At 48.3% G+C, this 13,487-nt stretch overlaps 1 protein-coding gene across 5 annotated transcripts in view; it reads right to left on the bottom strand.

Annotated features, from left to right (window-relative positions):
- LOC149335378 (galactose-3-O-sulfotransferase 2-like) overlaps positions 1 to 13,487 on the bottom strand; it is an 87,073-nt gene that overhangs the window by 7,215 nt on the left and 66,371 nt on the right. Inside the window, exon 1 of one of the 5 annotated variants that reach the window (XM_089552073.1) lies at positions 2,103 to 3,819. The exons of the other annotated variants lie outside the window; for them this stretch is intronic. The gene's annotated coding sequence lies outside the window, so the exon portion shown is untranslated. Of the gene's footprint in view, positions 1 to 2,102; positions 3,820 to 13,487 lie in introns of those variants that run through there. 5 annotated transcript variants of the gene reach the window in all.

Raw genomic sequence — 13,487 nt, 5'->3', positions numbered from 1 at the left:
AGTTAGTTTTTTCGCGTAAACGTATAGGTCGGTGTTAATCGATTGTTTCGTTATTAACTTTGTTGAGCTAAGCGCTCGATCTTAACGCGCCGTCAAACGATACAAAGTTCGTTTGTTCGCGTAAACGTATAGGTCGGTTTCTTTAAAGACTGCGTATGGTCACAGATTGGAGAACCCGTTTTCGCCTGGCAAATCGAATTTGAACAAAGGGCTTTCATCGCATTTATTGAAGGACTCTTCACATTCAGTGGCTCCTGAATTTTTTTTTTTAACTTTGATGGCTTACAGGAGAAACGTCGAGTGGTACAAGTTTTCCCACTTTGGGAAATAAAACTTGCCAAGACCGTTTTTCATTTATTTTCTTGTAAGCTCCCTGCCTAGGCCCTGCCTGCCTTGCGCTGTTCTTGCCGGGCTGTTTCTACGTCAAGTCGTGCCAATATTCCATGCGCTGCCAAACGGCGTAGACCAGTTGCAATTATTCCGCTTTGCTCCGACTGACGGGCGGGATCTGACGCCGATAATACCGGGCGCGAAAAAAGAAAATTCATAGTGAACAGTTGACAAAGACAGGCACGCCAGCAGTCGCTCGACTCGCTTGCAGGCCAAACGACTTGCCGTGCCGGAAAGTTTAATGAAGAGGCTGCTACAAACGTACGAAACATAGGCGAAACGCAAAATCGCTTGCACCATCGACTCAAGAACTCGATATTCAAGCGCCTCTGCTGTCAATCTCTTTACATTCTTTGGAATATCAAGGCTTTGACTTTCAGAAGGCCGAACAGGGCACCTAACAGGGTGACATATTAATGGCGTACCTCCCCCTGTCAGAGGTCACGACAGCGTAATCCCACGTGTCCTAAAAAACACACAGTTAAGACCCTGCTCGAAAATACTAGATGGCATCAGACGATCCCAACGAGGTCGAATGTGGGAGTGACGCCACACTGTCTCTCGAGGCGGCATAACGAAGGCGCGCTGATGTCAAGGGGTTGCGTTTGATAGCAACACTGTACTGAGGACGGCGCAAAATTTGATAACAGGGCCCATTGCGCGGGCTGTCGTGAAGCGACGGTACTAAGTGCTGATTCCTCGCTGTCCCGCTAGAACGCGCTGGTAGTGCGCGAGGTCATGCACTCTTGTGTTTCCATCAACAAAGCCCAAGAACCTATTAGCTTCCGAACAAAACCCTTATTTTACAAGCAGGAAATAGACCCGACTCATTTAAGGGCTGTTAACTCGGCATTATAGTATAGCTTGCTGCCGGTCGCATTGTCTAATGAGTTTCGAATAAGATCGAAAATGTGACAGGAGCAAGTAGACAGAACGACGTCCTTGCTCTGTGCTTGAACATGATTACGTTGCGCCGTGTTAAACACAACACATATGTTCAACGCGTTGGGGAACACTGGACGTATCACGTTCAATAACGCTGAACACTGGGTTCAAAGAAGACCACCATCTTCTTTCACAGAAAACACGCGTGCACTTCCGACCTAGATCGCTATTTGACGGAAAATTTTAAAGTTATGCAAGTCATCCTTGGTCAACTGCTGTCAACCGCGTATTGGCACTTCCGATACATCCACTTAATTTATTTTCCACGGATCCGAAAAAAACTTTCTAGAGTTTCACGACAATTTCTGTCGAAGTCCCTTTTGTAAATGGTTTAACATCAACACGCAAGGCGTCAAAGGAACTGCGCACGCGTTAAGAGGACTATGCAATCAACAGTGAAAGCAGGTCATCACGACGGGCCAGCAGAAAAGGAATCAAGCTTTCAGTTTATATCAGCGACGTCAGGAGCTGTTCGCTCCGACTACTTCCAGGTTCTTTCGCGAATTGACGTTATGTGCACCCGAGGCTTTACTCAATGCACTGCGTTAAGATTTTTTTCTACAAAGGATTTGTGCGGGAAAAGAACCATTTTGTTCATTTTTTTTTACACTTTCTAGCTTCGGTGTGCCACAGGGCCTTCGGAAGCTAATCAAACAAGGACCAAGATGACAGATTGGAACAGAGCAACACAAGAGCTTCGCTCAACTCACCAGCTGAGCAGAGCGCAGGCCATAGAAAGAAATTGAACGCAAAAGTATTCGACCAACCTGAAAAGTTCTCAGAAAGACCAAGACTAATCAGTCGGGCTCAACTTCATGATGCCGCGCTGCTGTTTCCAAGTCCCGGAACACAACGATGCCGACTGTCGTAGTCCCTTCTTAGCGCCAGCGTCAAAATCAGAGTTCACGGACCAGGCAGCGATCCGCGACTGTGGTGCCGGACCACAGTAGGAGTGGTTTACGCTTACGCTATTATCAAATGCGATAGTTCGGTCCACAAACGCACGATACTTCAAACGCCTCACACGGGCAAGCACTTCGGAAAGGTTTCAGCAGGTCACAGGAACTCCCGAGGTAAACTGCCCGCACCGCCAGCTTGCAATGAACAGGCAGGCCTTCCGGTCTGCGTCAGCACGCTCTTGTCGCTGCTTCACAGCGTCTCACAAATAAAGGCACTGTCACCGCGCACTATCTTTTAAGCCATGACGTCATACGCTCAGCCCGACACCCGATTGGTCAGCCGCCTGTGGCGGTGCGTCGAAGAGACCCAGCGCAGAGCTACTGCTTCGCGCGCCGCAGGGACCATGTGAAGAGTCAAGCGGACTGTCATGACGTCATCAGCAGCCCGCAGCCAATTGAGCTTGTCTCGCCACTATGTTGTCGCCGCCACCATAAAACTAGTAGACAAGCAGATGTGGGACAGCGTCAAAATACATCAATCCCCTTCCCTTGTCGATCGTTTCGATACCTCTTCATCGACGTCACACGCCTCACGACCAGAAAATTTGTATGCCGAAAGCCGCGGCTATACTTGTGATGGTGTCCGTATATAGATCAGCAGTGCCGATAGCAACAACTGGGCCCCTGATTCGCACCTTTCTGGTAAAGAGTTGATATGAGCAACGCTTCGAAGCAACACAAAGACAGGCACATGACAGAGAGCTTCCCCTGTGCTTTTCTTTTTTTGTGTGTGTGTGTGTGTGTGTGTTCATTTTTCTTATGGTAGCCAGCTCAACACGTCGAATACCAACTAGCCGTACAGTACACTCGCGCTTGGCTCTTTCCAAGCTTTCCATTTCCGGTGTCATGGCAGGGGAGAGGATGGGCAGAGGGAAGGGCAGAATGAGAGGGTCACATTTTCACGCGTCCGTCTCAGAAGCGCCCGTGTGTGACCGGCTATTTAGCCTTCATCGTCGTCGAGGTCCAATCTCGACGGCTCCGGGTGAGCGCGCAACCAGATCCGGCGGAGCAGAGGTGGCCGCAATCCGCGCAGCCATCGGGCGCGGAGACGGCAGCCACGCGCTGCCCATACAAAGCCGGTCGCGATCGAAAGTGCCCCGCGTACAGTAGGCCGATTGTTGGACGCACTGGGCGAACCCCACCGCAGGGGACCCATTACTAGTTCCCCGCAGCATTGTGAGGCTTGAGCCCGGGTGTGTTGCGCAGCTCTCGGCTCTGTCAGCAATGCGGTTATGATGCGTAGTATGCCGTAACCCAAAAATCCGAGTGTTCCCCTACGCTTCCGAGAATCCATCCCTTTTTGTCACTATGTGATCGACCTGGATGAGAATGTGCATTCGAAGCACAAATACGCCTATATAGGAGCAAAAGAAGGAGTTAGCTGTTCTCTAGCACACATTCTTTTGTAAAGCGGTGTGTACTAGAGGACAGGTTACTCCCCTTTCACTACTTTCTGTTTCCTGCAGAACCGGATGGCGAGACTTGGATGACTTGGCGCATTCGCGTTGCCATGACCGTAGACAAGGTAGTGGTACATTCTTATTGGTGGCAAGGTCATCACGTGACCGTAAATGATGACTTTGTTCAGCCCTCCGCTGAAAGACGTCATCGATCAGAAAAAGAACAGTAACCTCAAATGATCCGTGAGAGTTGAAGATTAAGACGTAATAGTTTTGTAAACGTATGCCTGACAGACTCCATCTCGGTCGGACGGATAGACCAGAAGTGCAGAGGAGGGAATGAGGCTCTTTATTACCACGAAGATAAGCACGAGCTAAGGTCACCAGAGTCGTCAAACCGAGGTACAGTGACTAAATGTTTTCAGTCTCCCCGCTTAGCTGCAAAGGGATGGGCACGGCCTCCAAATTTCTGACAGGTGTGCACGCAACTACTTCAACGAATGGAAATAGAGCCACGACCGCGTGGCGACACGGGACCTTCGTTGCAGGTCTTCACGGTTGCTGCACATAACTATTTTAGGCAACGGTGGCTGCCACGTGTTAGAAGATAGGGGAGCTACTTAGGTCGGGGCTGCTCCCATTCGTGTTGCCGGTCATGTGCCGACATGGCCCTGTTGGCACGGGTGGCTTGCAGCAACAGCGTTCCGAGGCAGGGAGAAAGTCGTGGTGGGGGTTGCAGTTACGGCACAATATCCGTAATGGTCCGCACTGAAGGAGGATCAGGTCGCTACGAAGGCTTTGGTACCGGTCTGCGGCGACACGCGGTAGGGAACAGAGAAAGCTAACACCGCATAGACTATAGCGAGGTCCCCGTAATCTGTTCACGACTTGGGCGCAGTCGCAAGCCCGCGGCCAGAAAGCGTCAATCAGATGATGCCGACAAGAGGCATGCTTCTACTGAAAACTGCCTGAAGCACTACCGGTAGCTACGATACGCGCAAAGGCAGCATGTTGGGACAGAGGCACCAAAATTATGTTCGGTGTTCTTTCCTGAGACTGGTGCGGAATACATTAGTAAACATGAGCTGCAATGTAGCACCACGAACATGGACAGAAAGAACAGCCGGACATGTTTATTGCACATGTGCCTTGTGACTCCGCTCCTTACCGGTTGTCGGCGACAGCAACGCGAATGAATGTTCCCTGAACAGTGGTCCATACTTTACTTTAGTTTCTTACTAAAGTAACTTCCCGTTTGGACGCTTGACTTCAGAACTCCATCTTGCACGAATTCGCGCGTAGACCAGCTCGCTGCATATAGCTAACGGCAGCTTCGTCTCTTGCGCAGTGCGATGTGATGCTCTGGAAGTGAAATGGGATGTGACCGACGTTACAATCTTATTTGCACGCTACACATATTACGTCATAGTGTACTATATCATGGACGTTGCAACGAGACCGCGAAGCTCTGGAGACAAGACAGAGGATTGTCTCATGGAACCAACGCCCAGATTGAGAGGTCCGCTTCACCGCACAACATCTTCGCATCGCACAGCATCCCTCAAAGCCCAGCATCACTTTACCGCAATGCACCACTTCATCGCGCAGCACTGCTTCACCCCACAGCACCCCTTCATCGCACAGCCCCGCTTCCCCGCACAGCACCTCTTCACCGCTTAGTACCGCTTCACAGAATACCGCTTACAAACACCCACAAAGACAGCGTGCCGCTTCAATTTGTAACAAATTTTGGGACACCGAATTAAAAGATCAAATGTTAACTAATAAACGGTGCAGAGTAAAAAAGTGATAAAAAGAAAACACCTTTATAAAGATAATGTCATTGAGAAGCTGCTGATCAATGCAGGTACAGCCTATGCCACAAGTTTAGAGCCCATGGAGTGTGCTTCTAAGTCGTCTAACGGGGCTCCTGTAGCATTCGTGGAAGTCCTACCCGTTGGAGGAGGTAGAACCAAAAATCTTACGTCCCGAAGATTTTGATCACTGAGGACGCATTACAAGCTACGCGGCGTGGCTCAGAAATGAACACCCTAGGCTCGAAAACTTTTGACAAAAGGGCTCTCTTCCTTTTTTTTTTCAAAGGGAAGGGAGTGTAATAGTACACTACAGCGCAGCGATGAGCGACTCTTTTTTCTTCCTTTAAAATACCCTCCTTTCTCAGAGAAACAGAGAGAAAAAACGTTTTTACACGTGCTCATAGTGTCTTGGAAGTCTCCATGGGGTGAGTTCCGAGTCCAGGACTACACCAATGAAGACTCCTTTCTCAACAATCTTTGCATAAGGAGAGAGCCTGCTCTGTTAGGAACGAATTAAGTAAAAGAGTTAATCTATAAAATTTGGACAGTGTGATGCGTTTCGCTTTTTTCTAACAGAAAAACAAGATTCTAACGTAGGCACAAGTTCAGCGCTTTTTTAGCGCGTTCTCCTCCAGTATTGCGCACAACAAAGAACTCCGTGATCGTCGAGCCACACCCTCACCGAGGCCGAACTCTCTTCATGTGATGAAAAAAGACGCAGGCGGAGTGTATCCGCTTACTTCGACGACAACCATCCGACTGCCGACACAGAGGGAACAGAGTTTTCTTCCGTGTATACATACCATTCACGTGGCGGTCGCGGCTGCCACACAGACACGCGGTCGAGTCACGCGCATGCAGTAGTAAGATAAACAGTTGTCAACTCCGGTGGTGGCGTCACGAATACGGGAACCTTGGCTGCACGAATCAATTTTCTCTCCTTGCCGAGTTGCCCGTGCTTGCCTCGCAATACTACTGCGTAATATAGTAAGTAGTACGTGTATAACACTTCAAATGAACGCTCTTGTCGCCTTACCGAAGAGGCTTTCCGATGCAGCCTTTCAGACAACGCACAAAGCTTCTGTTAAAATCAGAAACTTCGTGGCCAGTAGGAAAGTTCAAAGAAAGAGCCTGCCCTCCTGTAGTGGTTAAACTCAAGTCTGCAATGAAACCTTTGCCAACATCCATGGTCGCGATCCTTTCTTCCCCCGCGATGCGCAAATAGACTGTTGTCACACTTTTTTCGCTACCTAAAACGAAAGCTGATCACATGATTGCATTTTAAGCGCAAGACTTTCAACCTAAATCCAATCGCAAGGACAACTTATCAGGGCAAGAACTTCGATACCCCGACTCATTTAATAGAATGGCAGTAGTGCTGCTTTGCGCTCTGATTGTGTTGTTATAATTCCAGACTCGCTCTAATGAAACAGTTTACAATGAAGTAATGTATATAGCGAAGAAATGACTATTCCTCTTGGAAGCTTGGTCAACACGGGATACAACGAAGCTACGGCTATAACGAAGAATTCGTCAAGCCCCTTAAACTTTTTTATAATGAGGTTTTATATTATATTATATTATATTATATTATATTATATTATATTATGTTATGTTATGTTATGTTATGTTATGTTATGTTATGTTATGTTATGTTATGTTATGTTATGTTATGTTATGTTATGTTATATTATATTATATTATATTATATTATATTATATTATATTATATTATATTATATTATATTATATTATATTATATTATATTATACATTGTTCTATTGTATTGTTTCGTTATAACGGAATAATACAGCATACTGCGGGCCATGGGATGCTGTTGCCATCTGCCGCTACTTTTGTACTATGTATCCTACTGTGGCTCATCTGGTTTTCGTCTCCGCGAAGGGACTGCGCTCGCGGCTCGCCGCAGTTCAAGGGCGCAGACTCGTCTATGCATTTCAGCCGTGCCAACGGAGGGCGCGACCTCATGGCCCGGGGGCATCCATCTCCGCGAATCAGCGGCTGCTCCCGGCGCCATGCCTCTGCATATGGGTAGTTGGTTGCAGTGCTGAATAAACCGAGGGCCCAGAGATGGGAGGAGGTTACGGAGAGGGGGTTCTTTCACGCACATCGTCGCAGCGCAGGACGCTCCCCCTCCCACTCCGCCACATCAGCCCTCCCGAGAAACAGTGTCACGGTCTGGCGGGTGGTCGAGGCTGCGCACAAGGCGTCGCGCTGTGCTGCTCGCGCCGCCAGTCCCCGCCAAGATGAGAAGAGCAGATGAAGAAACACCACGCCACCGCGCCTCCGACGGCCGCCTGCAATGCTTGCGTTCACTCTCGATGAGCAAGACCAGTGAGGTTTGGGAAGGAAAAGGACTGGCGCTCTTATACTGCTGTGTTGTTCGATCGCGGCAATGGTGTCGGATACAGCACCCCCGCCGCATTTCATATGTGAAGAGAACACGGGCCCGTTATGCGTAATGTCCACGTAAGGTTGTCGTCATCGTGACGTTGCGCAGCGTCATCAAGGAGCCCGCTCTTTACTGGCCGAACTTGCGGCGTCAAAGAAAGCTAGAAAGTGAGAAACCAACAGTGGCCGAAGCAAGTGTCTTAATCAGACGCGATGGGAGAAGAGTCCTGGACGGCGTCAGACTAAGGGTCAATACGGTGCTGAGGACCTCGAAGCACCTCAGTTACAGTGACGACAACTTCATGCAGTTTTTGTTCTCAATAAGAATCGTTTCTCTCGTTATTTCTGGCTAATCTGACGTTTTCTCGCCCACAAAAGAACCATTTGCAGCTGTCAAAATTGGATTCGGAAATTTGGAAGTCACACATTTTTCTTCCCACCACTAATTGCAAACTTCTGACGTGAAGACCGAAAAGGGCTCCGTGATCACCGTTTGGATGTGAATGGCGGTGTAGGCTGGCCTCAGAGATCATGACCGTAACAGTTTGTGTGTGAAAATGGCCCGTGGTAGCGATAGCTACGTTAAATTTTTTAAATCTTTTCTAGCTTATAAAGTTCTATTTTCAGTGGAAGCAGTGTGTCTGAAGTGAGAATGACGCAATATATCGATACAGGCCAACTTCAATTAGTCCTCAGTGGCCCTTTGAGACTTAAAATACAACAAGACTGTACTGCCTATATTTCGTGATATGCATCTTTATCGCAGCCGCTTTTAAAAACCCTCCGCCTCAACCACTTGATCGTCTGCGGCAAAAACCGCGCACAGAGCTCGCATACTGCGGCAACTTTTGTCTCGTATACAAAGTTAGATAAGGGCCTTTGCCTGGCTCAGCCGTGCATAATGCAAATACGGAATCGTCTGCGTCTCTGCAGACGACAATGGAATGGCCCAACCGTCACCCTTCGGCAGATGCCCGGCGTTGGCGTCTTTCCGTCCCTCGATATCGGCGTAGACGATTCCGGGCTTGCACAAAGCGCGGCCGAAGCAGGCAAATGCCCTTATCCAACTTACTACGAGACAAAAGTTACCACAATATGCAAGCTGACCGTAAAGTTTGACCGTAAACGAACCAGCGGTTGAGGAGGGAGGATTTTTAAAAGCCGCTGCAATAAAGGTGCATGTCTCGATATATGCGTATTTAATGTAAACCGGTAATTCACTGGCAGCCACTTGCAACGAACAGTTGATTGCACTCAACAAACTCGTGATAACCAAGTTGAAGAAGCCCGGCGATTACTTCGTTACAGCCTTAGATTCGTTATAGCCCGTGTTGACCAAGCTTCCAACTGGAATCGTCCTTCCTTCGCTATATCCACTATTTCGTAATAAACCGTTTCGTTATAGTAAACGCAAGACTATGCCTTTCGCGCAATCTCCACGACAGAATGTGTATGACTTTGTGCGATAAGGTTCAAAGTTGGGATGGTTGAATTAGATTCTTGATGGAAGTAGTGCGAATGACGATGACAGCAGGAAATGCACCTGTTTGTTATTATAGAACTAAATTCAAGCCCGAACTTTATTCAGGCTAGTTACTAGTCGAGTCGTTTGCACCTGCGCGCACAGTTTGATGAAGATCCATGAGACATTAGGCTTACGCAAGAAAAAAAAGCAAAGCAAAGTCGTTCCCCATGCCAGTAAACATTTACGCCAAAATAAACGAAATAATCAGCATCTATTCACGGAACACGTTTCTCTGAGGCCGCGGTACTCTGGAATTAACACAGAATGTGCATTCACGGAGGAAACAATCAGAAAATGAAATGAACATGGGCGAGACAGACGCATAAGCGTTTGTCTGTTTCTCTAGTCACGCGGTCCAAACTGCGACCAAACATCGTGCCCAGGTCATTTGGTTCCCGCGCAAAACAGTTCCTTTCGGACACGTTGGTCACGCAAGAAGGGCCTCACTAATAATCGCCTCTACCGAACTAATCACCCACGTCGTCGCCGCTTCCCCATACGTCGCCCAGAGCTGTTGCGTAGTACTCGCACATCCGCTCTCGGCGTCGTTAGTGACGTCCCTCGGGCAGCATCGCGCAACCATAGTTGCACAAATCACGAGTCCCATTAAGAGAACGGATTGAGAGGCGCAGAGTGATTTCCTCGCCCGGCGTCCTTTCGCCGAACTCATCAGAGGGGCTGATATGTTTGTTGCTGCCTGTATACGTAAGAAGGACGTATCCATCGGTGCGTGCTGGGATTGTTTCGCAGGAAAACCCACCAAAACCAGTCAGGGAAAAAATGAAAGGGTGGAAGAGTGAGGCAGACAGAAGATTCACAGTTGAAAAAAAAAAAAAAAAGAAGTCCCGACAGAGGTGTAGGTCGGAATGCTTTAACGCCTTGTGCACGGACTTTCAACCACCTGTGCATGTGTTGCATAAAAAGATAACCACAGAGTTGCCGTCGCACGACGTACTAAAAAGCAGGATTAACAAGGTGCACCTCTGCGGCGGGATGTCTACGGGGTTGTCAGTTACAAGTGAAGCCGCACCTTCCCTACTTTCCCTTGCAGAACTGAGTAAAAACGTACAGTGTTATACTAGCGGTTTAGGCTAGTTAATTAGATATAGTAAATGGCACGTAACAGCCCGACAGGAACAGGCCAAAAGAACAGGGAAACGGGATGAGTTCTGGCTCCACGTACCAGTTCATGTGCCCTGTTCCTGTCCGTTACTGTCTACTACGCCGTGCAAGGAAACAGTACCAGCGGTGCATATAGCACAACTCCCAGTTTCCTCCCAATAGCCAAGAAGTAGAGGGACGTATAAGGCGATAGCGTACTCCTTATCTCTATAATTCTGCCAGCGCCTGCTACCAGCGCCTGCTACCAGGTAACTTCGCGTAAACCAATTTTCAAGGAAGCTGGTATGCAATGTTATCTCCCAGAAAGCGGTTATACGTCGGCCAGAAACCTGTGTGTATAGTGTAGGCTTCGGTTCAGCTCAGGCATCCGTTCAACTGAAATATTCAACGTCGTGGAACACGTTAAACGCGAATATTTTCACATGTGATAAAAGAGCAGAACTGTCGGGACTAGTTAAAATATTCATTAATAAGAAATATTTTTAAGTACTCTGGAAAACAGTGCAAATAAAGGGACACGTACACAACGCCTGCCCTGCAGCAAAAGATACATTTAACGCCATAGAAAATTGCATTCAGAAACCTTCCCGCCAGTCGACTCAGACTCATGACGTCCTTAGCGAAGAAGGACGGGCTACCGCCGTTCAGAAGTAAATGGCGGTGTAGCGTAGCCTCCGGGATTCGCACTTATAAAATGTGTCGACGCATACACTTGCCAAATGGGCCAAGCGATGGCGACACCTGTATTTCGTTTCTTTTTTTTCTTTTTTTCAGCTTATAAAAGCTGGTTTGCTTTTACAGCTTGTAAAAGCTCCTCTTTCTGTGCGAGTGGTCTCTTTGTGATTACAATGCCGTACCCTACCATACAGGTCAACTTCTATTCGCCCTCAGTGTCTTTTTAAAGCATACGTGCGCAGTGGTAAACAGCATGGCGCCGCAGTGATAGAGGACGCAGAAAGACATAGGACACCCTTGCCTACTAGCGCCACGCTCTGCGACGTTCTCTGTTCCTGACCCCTGTAGCGGCGCGCTTTACTCGACTATATGAACCAAAACCGTCCCGAACCAAAGTATCAGTTGCGCGATAGCGCCCGCCCTTGCGCCGTGCACGTGTTTATATCATGCGCGGCAAACACTCGTGCCTTGGCGGCCATCACTTCCTAAACTTCCATCGGCTACGCGAAGACACGAGGCCGACCACGCCAACGGTCGCTTCTCTATACGCCCATGAAAGAAGGTGTATAAACGCCTGTTATTTTTGTCCACACTGGTACCGGGGTAGAGGGGAGCACAGGTGCGGAAGAGAATGCAACAAGTCCCACCGTTATCAAGGACAAACCAATTAGAACCGCCCCTCTCACAAATGGCGCTGGCGCAGGAAGTAAGACGTTGTCGTGCCGGGGTTATAGCGACGCCATGATGACAACGGACGGAGTAATAATGAAAAAATATACTCAGGAGCAACGAGGCGAGAAGTGGAAGGTTTCTCCTCGATGAAAAGAAGGACTCGAGGAAGGAAAGAAAGCCGTCACGCGTGCTGAGAACAAAAGGCTCCGACTTCAAAAAGAAAAAAAAAGAAGCGTAGCTACTCGTCTCGACGCGAGGTCACCTCCGTTTCGCTATCCGAGCAGGGCGTACTTTCACACCCGTGGAGCTTGCAAGGCTGACATTGGAGCTGCGCGCCACTTACTTATAATTTAATTTTTAGCAATTGCTTGCTGTCGGAAAACAGCTGCAATGAAATACATTTTCAACCTTTATAACGTAGGAATAAATATAAATATGGAAGCCTGTCGGCGCTTGAAGTTGGGCTAGTTAGTTTTCCATGACTACTGTTATTACTACTACCGTAGTCATAAAAAATACCGGTTTTGGTTTTAGAGTTTAAACAACCTAAAGCGACTCAAGCTATCAGGGACGCAGTAGTGGACGGCGGATGAGTTTGACCTCATCGGGTTCTATAACGTGCACTGACATCGCACAGTACACAGGCCTCTAGAGTTTCACCTCCAACGAAATGCAACCGCCGCGGCCGGTACCGAACCCACGTCTTTCGGGTCAAGCAACCGAGCACCACAACAACGGAGTCACCGCGGCGGCATGCGGTTATTTCTACCCCTGACTTGACCCACTCCTGTAAGAGCCTGAAGAAGGCCCACAGTATTAATAAATAAAAAAGTCTAAAAGCTACGCTGAGCGAGCTGCGATAAGCCCCGTACAGGAGCGCTCCTGGTTAACTTTCATTTTATGTATAATTCACTGTTTAACGGGATGTTTATTACCCTTCACCGACCCCTTTTCTTAGCACCAAATTATTAAAACACTGAGTCTATTCTTTTTCCGCATTTGTATTTCTTCGCGACAGAAGCGCAACGTAACAGAGCGGGCCTGGAATCGAACCCGCGACCTCTTCCTATGCGGCGCACAAAACCATAGCCGTAACCGCATGCAGCTTCGTTCTGTTCTCGTTATTACGCTTCGTCACATGGAGGTGACTAGATACAGCTCTTGGAACCACACTACACTTGCATGTAGCACGGCTCGAGTGCCGATTAATCGTCCCAGTCTCGAAGCGCCGAGTCGGCGGAGGGAACGTGCGCAGTGAAGCAAAATGCACTCGGGCTTAAATTCAGGAACGTCACTTATTCCGGATGACGTTATACGTAGAGGTGGGTGGACACGATAGACAAAGTAGATAAATAAAAATTTATGGAGGTCACTTAAGGCGACTTACGTTCATTGAAGGTGAAAGCATTGATTTCTAATTTATGCTTTTTCCTTCCTTTCTGATGACACACCTACTCACAAGCATACAGTCGTAAGGGAACGCATGCACTAAACTGACTTATATTCTCCACAGAGGCCTCCGCGCCGTAAGGCGAAGTGGGAGTGAAAGAATAAAGAGAGAAAGAGAGGCC

This window comes from Amblyomma mixtum, chromosome 7 (genome assembly GCF_055824585.1).
Source record: "Amblyomma mixtum isolate Tamu chromosome 7, ASM5582458v1, whole genome shotgun sequence".
NCBI lineage: Eukaryota > Metazoa > Arthropoda > Arachnida > Ixodida > Ixodidae > Amblyomma > Amblyomma mixtum.
Note: the sequence above shows the minus strand (reverse complement) of the source record. Positions and strands in the feature narration are given on the sequence as shown.